Genomic DNA, 17319 nt, shown 5'->3' with positions numbered 1-17319 from the left:
CCTTATAATTTGTTTAAAAGACTGGCAGCTATTTAGAGTGAGCTATTTATAAGCTGTAGACAATTGTGCCAAAGAAACAAAACTGCCTTGTCCTGTGTAACGTCTTATTAATAAGTTGACCCAGAAGAGGGTTTCATTCAACATTGGGAGGGCGGGGGGAGAGGGAGCAGCAGCCAATGGCAGCTCTCGCTTCATGCGAGGTACGTCCGTCAGAGTGGGCGGATCCCTGGCGGGCGTAAGACGAGATGCGATTGGCGGTGGCGGAGGCAGGCGCCTGGCTTGCCATTGGGTGAGCTGGGTGTCAATCAGCGCCGGGGGTGGGGCTTTGGGACGGAGCGGGCAGGACCGGACAGAGTAGCACCGGGGGGAGGCGAGCTAAGCCGGGCCGGCCTGTGAGAGGGTGGGGGTTGGGAAAGCTGGATTGAAGAAGTGAAAATCCAGGTTGGTGCACTTTGGATGTATTTTTTTATATATATATATACACATAAAGAGATAGAGATTAAAATAGCAGCGGTGTGGTTCCCTCTTTGAGTGTGGCCCTGAGCTGTGAGGGCGGCAGTTTGTCCTCCTGAGCCTGGGAGGGAGATGGGTGGTGGAGGGGGGAGGGGGCAGCAGCAACGCCTGAAGTAACCTTGTACCTGTATCTGGATCCAGCCTCCTCAAACATGGCCTTAACTCCAATTCTTTGAAGTCTGGGCGTGTTCTCTACCTGTCACCTTTAATGGAAAATACTGACTGCTGTGGGCAGCGTATTTTTTTTTGAACCATTTTAACTCCCTCATTTCTCTGCTGCCAATACGTATCTCCTCTCATCATGGACTAGTAATGTTCCCGTGGGGGTGGGGGACAGCAAATCAGTAAGCTTTCCTTACCTAATCAGTTGCTTACTCTTAATTTTGTATCAGGAAATTAAAGCAGGAAGTGGTTTTACTTTTGTTCTCTTAATTCTGTGTTGGATATAAAATGTAAGGGCTGAATTCCACCAACGAGGTGAGATTGCCATTGATGTTGAGGTGATGTTTGGTTTTTTTTTGGCATCAAGTAACCCTGTCAACATCAAAGTCAATGGGAATTGGGGAAAAAATCTCTCAACTGGTTGTGGTCACTCCTCACGCAAAGGAAAATGGATGGTCATGATTGTTGTAAGCTAATCATTTCAGCTCCAGGGCATTGCAGCTGCACTGCCTCATGTAGTGTCCTGGTCCAAATATCTTCAAACTGTTTCATCAATGACATCCTACCTACTATAAGGTCAGAAGTGGGGATGTTTGCTGCCAATTGTATAGTGCTCAGAACAATTTGCAACTTCTAAGGTACTGAAGCAATCTGTGTTTCATGGTGCTTTCATGCATCAAGACTGGGACAATTTTCCTATTAGACAAAATGTGACAAGTAACAGTTGTGACACAACTGCCAGGCAATGACCATCTCCAACAAAAGAGACTCTAGCTTAATGTTCAAAAGAAGGAAAGATTTGCATTTGTATAGCACTTTGCACAACCCTGGATGTCTCAAGCACTTTACAGGCAATTAAGTACTTTTTGGATTGCATTAGAGTTTAGAAGAATGAGGGGAGATCTCATTGAGACGTATAAGATGATGAATGGGATGGATAGGATAGAGACTCTTCCCGCTCAAAAAAGACAGTAGGACTAGGGGGCACAGCCTCAAGATAAAGGGGAGGCGGTTTAGAACGGAGTTGAGGAGGAACTTCTTCACTCAAAGGGTGGTGAATCTCTGGAATTCTCTGCCCGTTGAAGTGGTGGAGGCTGCCTCGCTAAATATTTTTAAGAAGCGGGTTGATGGGTTCTTGATAAGAGAGGGGATTAAGGGTTATGGGGAGAGGGCGGGAAAGTGGAACTGAGCCACAACAGATCAGCCATGATCTTATTGAATGGCGGGGCAGGCTCGAAGGGCTAGATGGCCTACTCCTGCTCCTATTTCTTATGTTCTTATGTTTATGTCATTGTTGTAATGAAAAGTAACAGCCAATCTGTGCACAAGTTCTCAGAAACAACAGTATGATGATGACCAAAGATTTTTAAAAAAGAGTTCTGGGACGTGGGTGTTGCTGGCTGGACCAGCATTTGTTGTCCATTCCTAGTTACCTTTCAGAAGATGGTGGTGAGCTAGCTGCCTTGAACTATTGCAGTCACTGAGGTGTAGGTACACCTAGAGTGCTTTTAAGGAGAGAGTTCCAAGATTTTGATCCAGAAACAATGAAGGAATGGCAATATATTTTCAATCAGATTGGTGAGTGACTTGGACTCCAAGTGATGGTATTCCCAGGTATTTGCTGCTCTTGCCTTTCGAGATGGTAGTGGACTAAGGAACCTTGGTGAGCTCCCACAGTGCATCTTGTAGTTGGTATACCTGGCTGCCACTGTTCACTGGTGTTGGAGGGATTAAATGTTTGTGGAAGGGGTAGCAATCAAGTAGGTTGTTTTGTCCTAGATGGTGTTGTTGGAGCTGCACTCACCCAGGCAAGTGGAGAGTATGCCAGTACATTCCTGACTTGTGTCTTGTAAATAGTGGACAGGCTTTGAAGGTCAGGAGGAGAGTTACTTGCCATGGGATTCCTAGACTTTGACCTGCTCTGGTAGCCACAGTATTTATGTGGCTTGTCCAGTTCAGTTTCTGGTCAAAGGTAACCCCCAGGGTGATGGGGCAGTGTTGATCAAGGAATAAGTATTGGTCAGGTAACTGGGGATAACTCTCCCACTCTTCAAAATAAAGTATGAATCTTCAGAAATGTCAGCTTTGATTTGTGTACACAAGCCCTCAATGAGTTGAACCTGAAATCTGATGACTTGGGGAGCATTAATCATTGTTGAATACCCCATTATCTACATCTACATTACCATGGACCAGACATGTAAATTTTGTAGTTACAAGATGTGCATGTGGATTTGGTTAATTGGCCATGCTAAATTGCCCCTTAGTGGCAGTTTAACAGGGTAATTATGTGGGGTTGTTGTCAGTGTAGGCTTGATGGATCGAATGGCTTCCTTTTGCACAGTAGGGATTCTGCTAGGTGTGATCTCACATACAGTGAACAATATATTTAAGGAAAGATATGCTAGTGGCAGTCCAGAGAAGGTTCACTCGGTTGATCTCTGGTATGGAGGGATTTTCTTATGAGGAGAAGTTGAGTAGGTTGGGCCTTGTGTTCATTTGACTTTAGAAGAATGAGACATCTCGGGTGGGATTTTACAGCCTTGCTCATTCCAAAACCATAAAATCCCGCTGGAGATCAATGCATCTTTCCATTTTCCACCCCGTCGTCTCTTCCATAAACCGTGGTGCACGGGACGGTAAAATTCTGGCCACAGGATTATTAGAGGGCTTGACAGTGTAAATTCTGAGAGGTTCTTTACTCTTGTTGAAGAGTCTAAGATTGGAAAAAACAAAAGAAGAGTCTAAGAGCAGAGGGCATAATCTGAGTGAGGGGTTCTCTGGAGTCTTCAACATGTCATTGATGAAGACAAACATGTCACCAAGGCCATCCCCACACCCCCACTTCTTGCCTTCAAACAACCGCACAACCTCAAACTGACCATTGTCCGCAGCAAACTACCCAGCCTTCAGGAGAACAGTGACCATGACGCCACACAACCCTGCCACAGCAACTGCTTCAAGACAGTGCCAGATCATCGACATGGATGCCATCATTTTACATGAGAACGCCATCCACGTACGCAGCACATACTTCTGCAACTCGGCCAACATTGTCTACCTAATATGCTGCAGGAAAGGATGCCCCAAGGCATGGTACATTGGGGAGACAATGCAGATGCTACAACAACGGATAAATGAACACTGCTGAACAATCACCAGGCAAGACTGTTCTCTTCCTTTTGGTGAACACTTCAGCGGTCATGGGCATTCGGCCTCTGATCTTCGGGTAAACGTTCTCCAAGGTGGCCTTCATGACACATGACGGTGCAGAGTTGCTGAGCAGAAAGTGATAGCCAAGTTCCACACGCAACTGGGATCTTCTGTTCATGTCACAATATTTGTAATCCCCATGTCTTGCCTGGGCTTGCAACATCTCACTTTCTGCCCTGTCTGGAGACAATATACATCTCTAACCTGTGCTTAACGCTATCTCCACTCATGTCTGCACCTTTAAGACTTGATTAGCTGTAAAGACTTGCATTCTAATCAGTATTCTGTAAACTGTGTGTGTCTTTATATGCCCTGTTTGTGATCAGAACTCTCCACTCACCTGACATAGGAGCAGCGCACTGAAAGCTAGTGGTGTTTACTACCAAATAAATCTGTTGGACTTTAACCTGGTGTTGTGAGACTTCTTACTGTGTTGTCCATTTAAGGCAGAGATGAGGAGGAATTTCTTTTGAGGGTACAAAGAACAAATTAGTACAGCACAGGAGCAGGCCCTTCAGCCCACCAAGCCTGCAGTGATCACGTTGTCCTATCTAGACCACTCCTTCTATTTCCCACTTGCTCATGTGTCTATCCAGATATGTCTTAAATGACGCTAATGTCTCTGGCTCAACCACCTCACTTGGCAGTGCATTTCAGGCTCTCTCCCTCTCTCCCTCTCTCCCTCTCTCCCTCTCTCCCTCTCTCCCTCTCTCCCTCTCTCCCTCTCTCCCTCTCTCCCTCTCTCCCTCTCTCCCTCTCTCCCTCTCTCCCTCTCTCCCTCTCTCCCTCTCTCCCTCTCTCCCTCTCTCTCTCTTCCTCCTCCTCCTCCATCTCCATCTCCATCTCCATCTCCATCTCCATCTCCATCTCCATCTCCATCTCCATCTCCATCTCCATCTCCATCTCCATCTCCATCTCCATCTCCATCTCCATCTCCATCTCCATCTCCATCTCCATCTCCATCATCATCATGTTCAACTGTTCACCTTATTTATGCCCTCGTAATATTATAAACTACTATCAGGTCACTGTCCGCCTCTCTTTTTCAGGGAGAACAATACCACTTTATTCAATTTCTCCTTGCAGCTAATACCCTCCATACCACGCAAAATCATAGTGAACCTTTTCTGTACTCCCTCCACGTCCTTCTGGTAATGTGGTGATCAGAATTGGACACAGTCTTCCAAATCTGTGGAATTCTTTACCGCAGAGGGTTATAGAACTTAGGTCGTTAAGTATGTTCAAGACCTGAGACAGATTTTTAATCAGTAAGGGAATGAAGGATTATGTGTATAATTTGGGGAAAGTGGAGTTGAGAATTATCGTATCAGATTAGTCATGATCTCGTATGGCAGAGCAGTCTCGATAGGCTGAATTACTTTTACTCTTATGTCTTATGGTCTAATTCACTAAGCCTTTCCAAACTTGTAACCTCTACCACCTAGAGGAAGCGCAGCATGGGAACGCCACCTGTAAGTTATTCCACATTGCCACCCTGCATGGAACTATATTGTTGTTTCTTTACTGTCGCTAGATTAAACTCTTGGAACTTCTTCTCTAACCTCACTGTAGAAGTACATTGGTTGCAAGAAGGTGATCCATCACCCAACTTCTCAAGGACAATTCAGATGCGTAAGAAGTGCTGACCTTGCTAGCAATGCTCAGATCCAGTGGGCAAGAAAGAAATTGGATTTCAATGCTATTTTTAATGGAGGTGTGTTATCTTCCATTTGAGGTTGTTGTGCAGAATTTGTGTGGAGGATGCTGTTGGTTAGGTACCTTCAACTTCCCCAAAAACCTTTCCCTTGCAACAAAGTGTTGGGAAATGTGCAGAGGCAGCAAATGTCAGCTTCACTGAATTATTGATACTTTTCCTTGGAACAGAACTAATCCACCCAAACTACATATCTTTTGACACTAAGGGGCAGTTTAGCATGGCCAGTCCACCTAACCTGCATATCTTTGGATGGTGAGAGGGAACTGGAGCACCTGGAGGAAAGCCACACAGATGCCGAGAGAACATGCAAACTCCACACAGTCACCCAAGGCTGGAATCAAACATGGGTTCCTTGCGCTGTGATGCAGCGGTACTAATCACTGTGCCACCTTCTAAGCAAACAACATAAACTGACACTTCAGTATAGAATCAAGGAAGAGCCAATTTGTCTGAATTAATGTCCTTTAATTGAACAGTTATACCAATATCTTACTTGCTGCTTAAAGGATCTTGTGACATTATTTAAAGGAAACTGGGGCACTCCTTCAGTGACTTGTCCTTGAACTAACCCTCCCAAAACATAGAAAATAGGAGCAAGAGTAGGCCTTTGGCCCGTCAAAAAAAATTATATGTTATTATATCTTGTGATGATGAGACCTTCCTGTTTGCAGATTGACTTCTTCATTTGTCACCATTGTAACAGTATCTGCACTTCAACAAATTAATGTGACGTGCTCTAGGATTTTAAAGGCTGTATAAAAATACAAGTTTGTTCTTTCATCATCTTGTTTCATAGCCCTGGTCTTTATTTTTCTTCCCCACCCAAAGATCTGATGATCCATAAATTTCCCACGTGGAAAGTTCATGGGAGAATCAATTGTGTATGCATTATGAAAGGGCCAGGCTTGATGGTTTGGTGACCTTTCTTCCTAATGTGCATTATTTTCTTGCGTCATTGTCTTGTCTTGGTCTGTGGTCTTGTTGGAAATTGTTTGAGTCTTTATGCATAATGACTCAGTCTGTCCATTGCTGTTATTGTCAATATCTGTCATCAAATTTGCACCATTAGAACTGTTTGTGAGAGTAGAGGTACGCAGGTCTGTTTAACAATGTTTTCAGTGAGCAAGTAGTGTTTTAATCCATTATTAAATGAAGACTGACTGTTAATGCTTTTCCCCAATTATGTCTAGACAAAACAGTGAAGATTTGCATGGACGATGAACATTTGGGAAGGAGGAGATAGAAGCAAGCACATAAAGTCATTAAATAGACATATATGTACGAGTGTCTTAGCTAGTGATAAAGTGTGAACTATGTAATTTCCCTCCCATTATTAAAACTTGTCATTAACATGAATCGTGTGCATTCTGAAATGGAGAACATATGTATATTTTGTCAAAGCTTTTCCGTCAAATTTTCATTTATCTTAATTTAAGTATATGTTCACATAGTATATGTAACAGTAAATTAACTAACCAAATGTATGTTTTTTTTGGGGTTTGAATGGGGAATGTATTCAGGGGAGGTGATGGCATAGTGATAGTGTTACTGGACTAGTAATCCAGAGACCCAGAGTAATGCTCTGGGGGACCTGGGTTCGAATCCTACCATAGCAGATGGTGAAATTTGAATTGAATAAAAATCTGGAATTAAAATGGATGTGGTCTTTCTGGATTTTCAGAAGGCGTTTGATAAGGTACCTCACAAGAGGTTACTGCAGAAGGTCAGAGGACATGGAGTTGGGGGTAGGGTGTTAGCGTGGATAGAGGATTGGTTGTCAAATAGGAGGCAGAGAGTGGGGGTCAATGGGTGCTATTCGGATTGGCGGTTGGTGACTAGTGGAGTGCCCCAGGGGTCGGTGCTGGGGCCTCAGCTATTTACCATTTATATAGATGATCTGGAGGAGGGAACCGAGTGCAGGGTGTCGAAATTTGCTGATGACACCAAGATTGGGGGAAAGGCAAATTGTGCGGAGGGTGTGGAGAGTCTGCAGAAGGATCTAGATAGGCTGGGCGAATGGGCCAGGAAATGGCAAATGGAATTTAATGTTGGCAAGTGTGAGGTGGTCCACTTTGGTAGGAAGAATGGTAGGAAGGACTATTACTTACGTGGCGAAAAACTGCAGCAGGCGACGGTGCAGAGGGACCTCGGGGTCCTTGTGCATGAGTCGCAAAAACCCAGCTTGCAGGTGCAGCAGGTGGTCAGGAAGGCGAATGGGATGCTGGCCTTCATAGCGAGGGGGATTGAATATAAAAGTAGGGAGGTCTTGCTGCAGCTGTATAGGGCATTGGTGAGGCCGCAGCTGGAGTACTGTGTGCAGTTTTGGGCGCCGCACCTGCGCAAGGATATTTTGGCCTTGGAGGGAGTGCAGAGGAGGTTTACTAGGCTGATACCGGAGTTGAGGGGGTTGAGCTACGAGGAGAGGCTGAATAAACTAGGCTTGTACTCGTTAGAGTTTAGAAGAATGAGGGGAGATCTCATTGAGACGTATAAGATGATGAATGGGATGGATAGGATAGAGGTGGAAAGACTCTTCCCGCTCAAAAAAGACAGTAGGACTAGGGGGCACAGCCTCAAGATAAAGGGGGGGCAGTTCAGAACGGAGTTGAGGAGGAACTTCTTCACTCAAAGGGTGGTGAATCTCTGGAATTCTCTGCCCGTTGAAGTGGTGGAGGCTGCCTCGCTAAATATTTTTAAGAAGCGGGTTGATGGGTTTTTGATAAGAGAGGGGATTAAGGGTTATGGGGAGAGGGCGGGAAAGTGGAACTGAGCCACGACAGATCAGCCATGATCTTATTGAATGGCGGGGCAGGCTCGAAGGGCCAGATGGCCTACTCCTGCTCCTATTTCTTATGTTCTTATGTTCTTAAAAAGTCTAAATGATGACCGTGAAACCATTGTTGATTGTCATAAAAACCCATTTGGTTGTCTGAGGTCCTTTAACGTTCTTGCGTGTGATTCCAAATCCACGGCAAATTCCTTCTGAAATGGTCTAGCAAGCCATTCAGTTTAAGGAAAATTAGGGATGGGCAATAAATGCTGTCCCAGTCAGCGCGCTCACATCCCTTGAATGAATTAGAAAAGCTACATTTCATAGAGCCATAGAATAGCACAGAAAGAGGGCATTCTTCCTGCCTGCATAGCAAACCAGTTAGTTCTATTATCCTGTACTTCTAAATATTTATCCAATTTCCTCGGACCCACCAAGTAGTGCACTCTGGATCCTAATCATTCATTGTTTTCATGATGTGGAGATGCTGGCGTTGGACTGGGGTGGGCATAGTAAGAAGTGTCTCAACACCAGGTTAAAGTCTAACAGGTTTATTTGGTGGCATGAGCTTTCGGAGCGCTGCTCCTTCATCAGATGAATGAAGAGTTGTGTTCACAAACAGGGCATGTATTGACACAGACTCAATTGCAAGATAGTTGTTGGAATGCGAGTCTTCACAGGTAATCAAGTCTTTACAGATACTGACAATGTGAGTGGGGCGAGGGTTAAGCACAGGTTAGAGGTGTGAATTGTTTCAAGCCAGGACAGTTAGTATGATTTGCAAGCACAGGCCAAATGGTGGGGGTTACAGATAGTGTGACGTGAACCCAAGATCCTGCTTGAGGCCGTCCTCATGTGCGGAACTTAACTATCAGTTTAGAACATAAGAACATAAGAAAAAGGAGCAGGAGTAGGCCATCTAGCCCTTCGAGCCTGCCCCGCCATTCAATAAGATCATGGCTGATCTGTCGCTGCTCAGTTCCACATTCCCGCCCTCTCCCCATAACCCTTAATCCCCTCTCTTATCAAAAACCCATCAACCCGCGTATAAGAACATTCTGCTTGGTGATTCTGCATTATCGTGTGTCTTGAAGGCCGCCTTTGAGAACGCTTACCTGAAGATCGGAGGCTGAATGCCCTTGACTGCTGAAGTGTTCCCTGACAGGAATACTCCTGCCTGGTGATTGAGCGGTGTCCGATCTTCCATTGTCATAGTGTCTGCATGGTTTTGCTAATGTACCATGCCTCAGGATACCCTTTCCTACAGCATATCTGGTAAACAACATTGGCTGAGTTGCATTAGTGTGTACCTGGTGGACGGTGTTCTCATGTGAGATGATGGCATCCTTGTCGATGATCCGGCATGTCTTGCAGAGTTGCTGTGGCAGGATTGTGTGGTGTTGTGGTCGTTATTATCCTGAAGCTGGGTAGTTTGCTGCGAACAATGGGTGGGGCGGTGGCGTAGTGGTTAGCACTGCTGCCACACAGTGCCAGGAACCCAGGTTTGATTCTGGCTTCAGGCTATTGTCTGTGTGGAGTTTGCACATTCTCCCTGTGTCTGCATGGGTTTCCTTTGGGTGCTCCAGTTTCCTCCCACAGTTCAAAGATGTGCAGGTTAGGTTGATTGGCCGTACCAAATTGACCGTAGTGTCAGAGGATTAGCAGGGTAAATATGTGGGATTATGGGAATAAGTGCAGACTTGATGGGCTGAATGGCCGCCTCCTGCACTGTAGGGGTTCTATGTTTGAGGTTGCACGGTTGCTTGAAGGCAAGTAGTGGGGGAGTGGCCTTGGCTGTCTTCATCAATGACATGTTGAAGGCTTCGAAGAAGATGTTGTACCTTCTCCGCTCTGGGGAAGTACTGGATGATGAAGGGTACTCCATCGGATATGTCCCATGTTTGTCTTCTGAGGAGGTTGGTGCGGTTTTTCACTGTGGTGCGTCAAAACAATTGATCAACGAGTTGAAAGCCTTATCCTGCACTTAAGAGGGTGTCTTTTAGCGTCTGTAGGTACCTGTTACGTTCCTCCTCATCTGGGCAGATTCTGTGTATGGATGGCTTCTTTAGAGTGTTTAGGGTGGAAGCTGGAGAAGTGGAGCATCATGAGGTATCCATGGGTTTGTGGTACGATGAAGTGCTGAGATGACTGTCCTTGATGAAGATATGTGTGTCCAAGAATACAACCAATTCTGGAGAGTAGTCCATGGTGAGTCTGGTGGTGGGATGGAACTTGTTGATGTCATCATGTAGTTGTTTCTGTGATTCTTTGCTGTGAGTCCAAAATAAGAAAATGTCATCGATTATAATGTATAACATCAGTTGAAGGTCCTATGTGGCGAAGAGGCCTTGTTCGAACGTGTGTATGAAGATGTTGGCATATTGAGGTGTGAATATGGTCGTCTTGGCTGTTCCGTGTGTCTGGATGAAAAACTGGTTGTTGAAAGTATAGACATTGTGATCCAGGATGAAGTGGATGAGTTGTAGAATTCTATCTGGAGATTTGCAGTCCTCAGTGTTGAGTACTGAGGCAGTTGCAGCAATGCCACCATTGTGGGGGAAGCTGGTGTAAGAGTGCTGGGACATCCATTGTGATGATGAGTGTTCCTGGTTCAACTGCTTCATGGCTGCTGAGCTTCTGTAAAGAAGCCCGTGGTGTCAGGATAGAAGCCGGGCGTTCCTTGTATGATGGGTTTCAGGATGCCCTCGATGTTATCGGAGAAGTACTCTCACAGGGTCCATTGTTTTTAAGAAAAGGTCTCTCTCTGGTTCTTTTGCCAATCGCTTACAATCTGTACTCTCTGGTTGTCGATCTTGCAGCTACTTGAAACAGTCTCTTTCAATTTACAGTAAAGTCTGTTGTTCACGGGTTCTATTCCCACAAAATCTCTCAGTGAAATTGCAAATGATGAACATGCTTCTTAATGGGAGTCAGTCAGATGTAGGTTTCAGCATTGTGAGGGCAGCATTTGTTTGCACCGTTGCTGTACAACAAATAGTGGTACCTCTGCAACAGTTGGGGAGCCTCTGAGCAATACAAGATGTGCCACAAATTTTTAAGAGATGATCCTCATTTCAGGAAAAAAATGAATCACCTCAAAACTGGTAGACAAAATCTGTGCTCTTAAATTGAGTAGAGCAATTATTTCGCTCTGGACTGAGATTTGGACATTTCCAAGTTAATTTCTCCATTCCAGCTGCACATCAGCGACCATTCTAGACGCTTCTCAAAAAAGTGCTTAAGAGAATTAAATGTTCTTGGCCAGGACTAGTGGAAGGCTCCCACTTTGAGGCTTCAACATTATTTCTCCATTAAACATGTTGAAGTCTCTGTTCCATCATGATTATCGTCTCATCGGGGAAAGAAGAGAGGAGAAAGAAAGTGCAGAATATCAAACATGGCTGATATAATGGGTGATTATAGTACAAAATGCTACAAAGTACAAAACATGGTAGCACAGTGGTTAGCGCCGCTGTTTCGCAGCGCCAAGGACTTGGGTTTGATTCCTGGCTTGGGTCACTGTCTGCTTGAAGTTTGCACATTCTCCCCTTATTTGCGTGGGTTTCCTCTGGGTGCTTCAATTTTCTCCCACACTCCAAAGATGTGCAGGTTGGATAGATTGGCCATGCTAAATTGCCCTTTAGTGTCAGGGGGACAAGCTAAGATAAATGAATTGTGGAGTTACGAGGATAGGGCGTGGGTGGGATTGTGGTCAGTGCAGACCAGATGGGCCCAATGGCTGCCTCCTGTACTGTAAGATTTTAAGTGTGGGTAAGCAAACACATGAACAAGGAAGTCATGAAAGGCAGAACTTCACTCTATTCCTAAACCCTTCATGATTTAACTGATCTCAATTTAGCCTTTAGTTTTCAGATCCCAGTTTATCTTTCTCTGCACTATGGTGAACAACATCAGGTTCTCTGGTCTATCCACATAACTGTAAATCCCTCTACCTTCGCCAAAGCCTTTACATTCTTCCTTAACTGTGGTATCCAGAATTGGACTTTCACCTTAGCATAACTTCCTGGCTTTTGTACTCTATACCTCTTTGTAAGTTGGTCAATACCGTGTGATGTTCAGGTTTTAGTTTCCCGGTTATAGAATGTTATAGAAAGTATTTTCTAATGTGTTATTTGTAAAGATATAAAATGGTAGCTTGAGAGCAAATGTTTTTTATGTGTGTTCCTTTTGTATTCAAAAGGCGTTTCACCAAATATTTTCTGGTAGAATCAGCTGGATTGCTTTGGGCTAGGAATCAAGCCTAGACCTTTCTTGTGGGAACACCATTGTGGCCCACTAAGGAGCAGCTTTCACAGATATGTTGAGAATGGATAGCATGTCCACCTTCAGTTGTGAGTAGGGAGGAAGGGGAAGGCGATTTGTTTTAAATTACAATGTCCCGTTTTAAAAATGGATGTTCTAAGATAAAGGTGGAAGGAGTCTTTTTAAAGAGGGCGAGCAATTCCATTTCATTTGATAGAACAACTCCACCATCCTTCTCCCTTGATCATGGTATCATTAGAATAGTTCAGTGCTGGAGGAGAGACTTGGCATGTGGAGTCTATGCTTCCTCTTTCAAAGGGCAATTCAGTTAGTTCCATTTCCTGTTGTTAGCTAATATCCCTGCCTCTTTTCTCCTCTTATGAAATTCAGGCGTAGCATGGTGGCATGGGCGGCACGGTGGTTAGCACTGCTGCCTCATAGTGCCAGGGTCCCAGCTTGGGTCACTGTGTGGAGTCTGAAAGTTCTTCCCGTGTCTGCGAGAGTTTCCTCTGGGTGCTCCAGTTCCTCCACAGTCCGTAAGACATGCTGGTTAGGTGCATCGGCAATGTTACATTCTCCCTCAGTGTACCCGAACAGGCGCCGGAGTGTGGCAACAAAGGGATTTTCACGTAACTTTATTGCAGTATGAAAGCCTACTTGTGACATGAATAAATAAACTAAACTTTATCCCATTCTACTTTGAAGACGACTGTCGAATTTTGTATTCGCCAGACTATGTTCATTCCAAATCTCAACTACTTGTCATTTTCTCTTGCTATATTTGGTTCTTCTTAAACAAAAAATTGATTCATGCATATATGGATTGCTTGCAATATCAACCTTTTATTACCCATCCTTTTAGCAATCATCTTAAAGCTGGGCCCCCTAATTATTGCTCCTTCAGTCAATGCTAACTGCTTGTCTAGTGATTCTACATGCACCCTTCTTCATTTTTGAAACCTGTCAAATCTCACATAAATATTTTCTGCTCTTGGTGGAGGACAACTTCTGTTCCTCTGGTCTATCCAAGTAACTCTGATCCTTCATCTCTGGACCCATTCTAATAAATCTCTAATGTACACTTTCTGATGACCTCAAACTGTGGTGCCCAAAATTAAACACACTATTCCAGCTGGGATTGAACTAATGTTTAATTTGGGAGTCTCAATCACTTCTCTTTGGAAACACATTCAATTGTTTCTTAACAGGAATATTGTTCACTAACATGACCTTCCCAAGTAACTTATTTCTTGACTTTGGTATCCTGTGAATCAAATCCACCTGATGTCTTTCCTTTCTTACTCCTAATCTAATATCCTGATTTTTCACTAGTGCTCACTGTTACTTGAACCATGAAGAGATGATTTAAAAAAAACTAGCATGTGTCTTTGGCTCGGGTGGCAGCACCTGTGCTTCTACGTCTGTGAATTGCCAAAAAGTGACTTTTTCTTTACTGGTTTGAAATAGTTGAACCTCTGCTTTGAGGACTTCAAATTGTATATTGTTCAGAAATGTTGATAGATGTGTAAGAGTAGAAGTAGAAGGTGATGCAAGTTCAAAGGCTATCAAATCTCAAAACCCTGAGAGGACTTTCTTTCTCACCAAAAAAAGAGCAGCTGTATCATGATTTGCACTTTCCTTTTCCAATTTGCCTACACCAGGATCATGAGGGATTCCAGAAAAGTCATTCTTGTGGGGAGTGTCCATGAAGGCCTTTCTTGAAAAAAAACAAATTAATGAAGGATGTAGATTGTCCTTTTTGTTTTGAAAGAATTTCTGTTTTCTGTAGGCCAAGTATTATATAGCGTTTCTTGTTAATTTTTTAAATTCATTAATGTGACATGGGTATTGCTAGCTGGCCGGCATTCATTGCTGATCCCTAATTGCCCATGGAGGGTGATTGAGAGTCAGCCACATTGTTGTGGCTCTGGAGTCATAAGTAGGCCAGACAAGGTAAGGATAGCAGCTTTCCTTCCCTAAAGGACATGAGTGAACCAGATGGGTTTCATGATCATCGGCTGATTCTTAATTCCAAATTTTTTTTAAAAAATTGAATTCAAATTCCACCATCTGCCATGGTGGGATTTGAACCCAGGTCCCCAGAACATTAGTTGAGTTTCTGGATTAATAGTCTAGTGATTACACCACTAGGCCATTGCCTCCCCATCACCTTCTTGCTTTTGTTTATTTCTTAAACATAAATTTAAACTATTAGTTTTACTCTAAATGTATGGTCTGTGAAGAGGTATTCTCCAACTCTCAAGTGTACAAGAGAGTAGTGGGGGAATCCTTCTCAGTCCTCAGATGTACTCTCTCACTCAGGACAGATGACAGTCTTGGTTTTCATTTGCAGGTGAATTGAGGACATGTAGGTCTGCATTGCTGAGTCAGGAGGTGTGTGACTTTATAATGTATCAGTGTTACAGGTGCTATGTAAAGTTAAACTGTTGTAGTTGTTTGGTGTGTTTTGCATGGAAGAAGTTATAGCAGGAAAAATATTAACGTCTATATACTTCCAAAATACAAATGCCAAGCAACATTTCCTTTTCAGGGTGTTACTTACAGTTGATTGAATGAGGCCACTAGGCGTGTCAGATGCTATTTTTACGTCCATTTTAACCAGAGACTGAAATCCACGAAGGGGTGTGAAATTGATCTATAACACATCTTCTTTATTGTTGGAAGAAGAGTTGTTAGTAATCCAATCCTCATGTAGTCTGCAGCCTGGGAAAACTTACTAAAGTTACATCACGTCCCCTTGAGTGAATTCCAAAATAAGTATCTATTGTACCAAAATAGTGTTCTTCCCATCAGAATGCTGAATAATCTTCCTGATATTCCAGTAAGTGCTGTGCTTTGGAAACTAACAGTAGCAGCTTTGCAGCTTCTCTATGGAGGCAGCTGTTACAATCATTGCTTTTCCAGGGGTTTGTTTGTTTCCCTTTCACTCGCATCTTTTGTGCCGTGTTAAGCTGCTGCTATACTTAGTGTCACTATCTGCATGAGCCTTGTACAGCTTGTGGCAAATCCAGTGTAAATTTATGGGATTTTTTTTGAAGGCTGCTTTCCTTTTTTTTTCATTTTTATAGAAGATGTTTTCCTTGGTGTCAGCCTCAGTCTATCCTGCAAATTTACTGTCTAAAGAGGGTATCAGCACAGCAGCTGCACAGATACTGGTCATTCTAGCATGGTACTTAAACAAAACAGCTGCTTTCGCAAGTCCTTCAATCCTTCCCAGCAAACGTTCTAAGAGTTCACAACTCAAATAGCGCTTGTTTGCCTGCCAGGCTGTGGCTTATCATTGATGTTGATTAGAAAATTGCATTCAAGGTTTAACATTTTCACAGAAATTATGTTTTTTGTCAGTGATATGTTTTGTGTTTAATGTTGGGAAGGGATGAGTTAAAGCTTTCTTTTCCACCTTATTGATTTATTAATGCCTTCTCACCCCAAGTAAATGTACCCCAATTAAAAATGCAGGGAACTTACCCTCTACTGTGCTAGTACCCGAAACCTGTCACTAACATGTGGGTAAGAGGGCAGTAATGATGACTTTCCTCTTCACTCTTCCCCCCCAATGCCATCTCCACTATAGTGCATCATATCCTGGTTGTCGACTACATTAATGGGCAGTGTAACTGATAATGAACTCTCCTGCACTTGATCAGCAAGCCTAATTAATGTTAAACTCAGGGCTGTGAAGTGGCATGATTACCTTTATTCTATGTAGAAACTCTCCAGAACTGGGATGAAATTGCCAAGTCAGTTTCCATTCTGATATATATTGCTTCATAAATTATAATTCAATCACCAAAGTGGTAATTCTCAACAATCTCAGTACACCCCATCCCTCTCCCTCCCTCCCTCTGTTTCTGTATCTACTGGCTATGCACGCGCGCACACACCCCTTTAGATTCCTGTACACATTGGCACCAATGTTTGTATTTGAATAATGCCTTTACAATAGCAAAAAGACTCATGGTTTTGTAGGTTGATGACGGATGTTTTGGGGGGAGGTGACAAAAGGTGCGATTGAAGGGAAGGTTTTGAAAGATGGTGAGAATGTCTTCAAGATGGCAGATTTAGTATGATCTGAAGATTTGGTGAGGGGGGGGGTGTGGGGAGGTCATCAAAAGAAAATCTAAGGAAGAGTTAGAGTGAAGAGCAAGGATAGGAACTTGATTTGCAGCTTAATTGTTTCCCCTTTGCATACTTGCATGGACAATGTGTAACCCAACTCTTCAACATGTTATTAAGTGCTGTTGCAGTGTTCTAATTTAAAAATTAGAAAAATATTCACAGTTTCCATTGTATAATGGATAATACTGTAATAGTTTGTTACCTTTAATAAAAGAGCAATAATTTTGATTTTTGTTTATGACACACGTATATTGTCTAACCTATTAAAATATGTGTTTTGAAAAGTGTTAAAGCCACATCACAGTTTTAAGATCTATAGTTCGTGGGTGCAACCTGCAGGAACAAATTTCTGGGCACACCTTCATGCCTCATGCTTTTTTTTTGTTGCTACGTGCTGTGATGTGATGACTAATAGTTTGAGGCATCTTCCAGAACTGGCTTGCTAGACTGCGTCACTGACAGTCAAGGGTGTCCAACTATTTATGCTGCAAGATGAAATAGTGCTTAAAAGTAAGAAGTGACTGGAATTGTTACTATGTAA

General features: G+C 43.4%; 1 protein-coding gene across 1 annotated transcript in view; it reads left to right on the top strand.

Moving 5' to 3' along the window:
* Window positions 1-346: 346 nt before the first annotated feature.
* Window positions 347-17319, top strand: part of LOC145353169 (transmembrane protein 50B) — an 87904-nt gene continuing 70931 nt past the window's right edge. The window contains exon 1 of the mRNA XM_080203629.1: window positions 347-441. The gene's annotated coding sequence lies outside the window, so the exon portion shown is untranslated. The remainder of the gene's footprint in view (window positions 442-17319) is intronic.

The sequence above is a fragment of the Carcharhinus amblyrhynchos genome, chromosome 15 (assembly GCF_965287045.1).
Source record: "Carcharhinus amblyrhynchos chromosome 15, sCarAmb.v2.hapA, whole genome shotgun sequence".
Lineage (NCBI taxonomy): Eukaryota > Metazoa > Chordata > Chondrichthyes > Carcharhiniformes > Carcharhinidae > Carcharhinus > Carcharhinus amblyrhynchos.
This window is presented reverse-complemented; position numbering and strand designations above follow the sequence as displayed.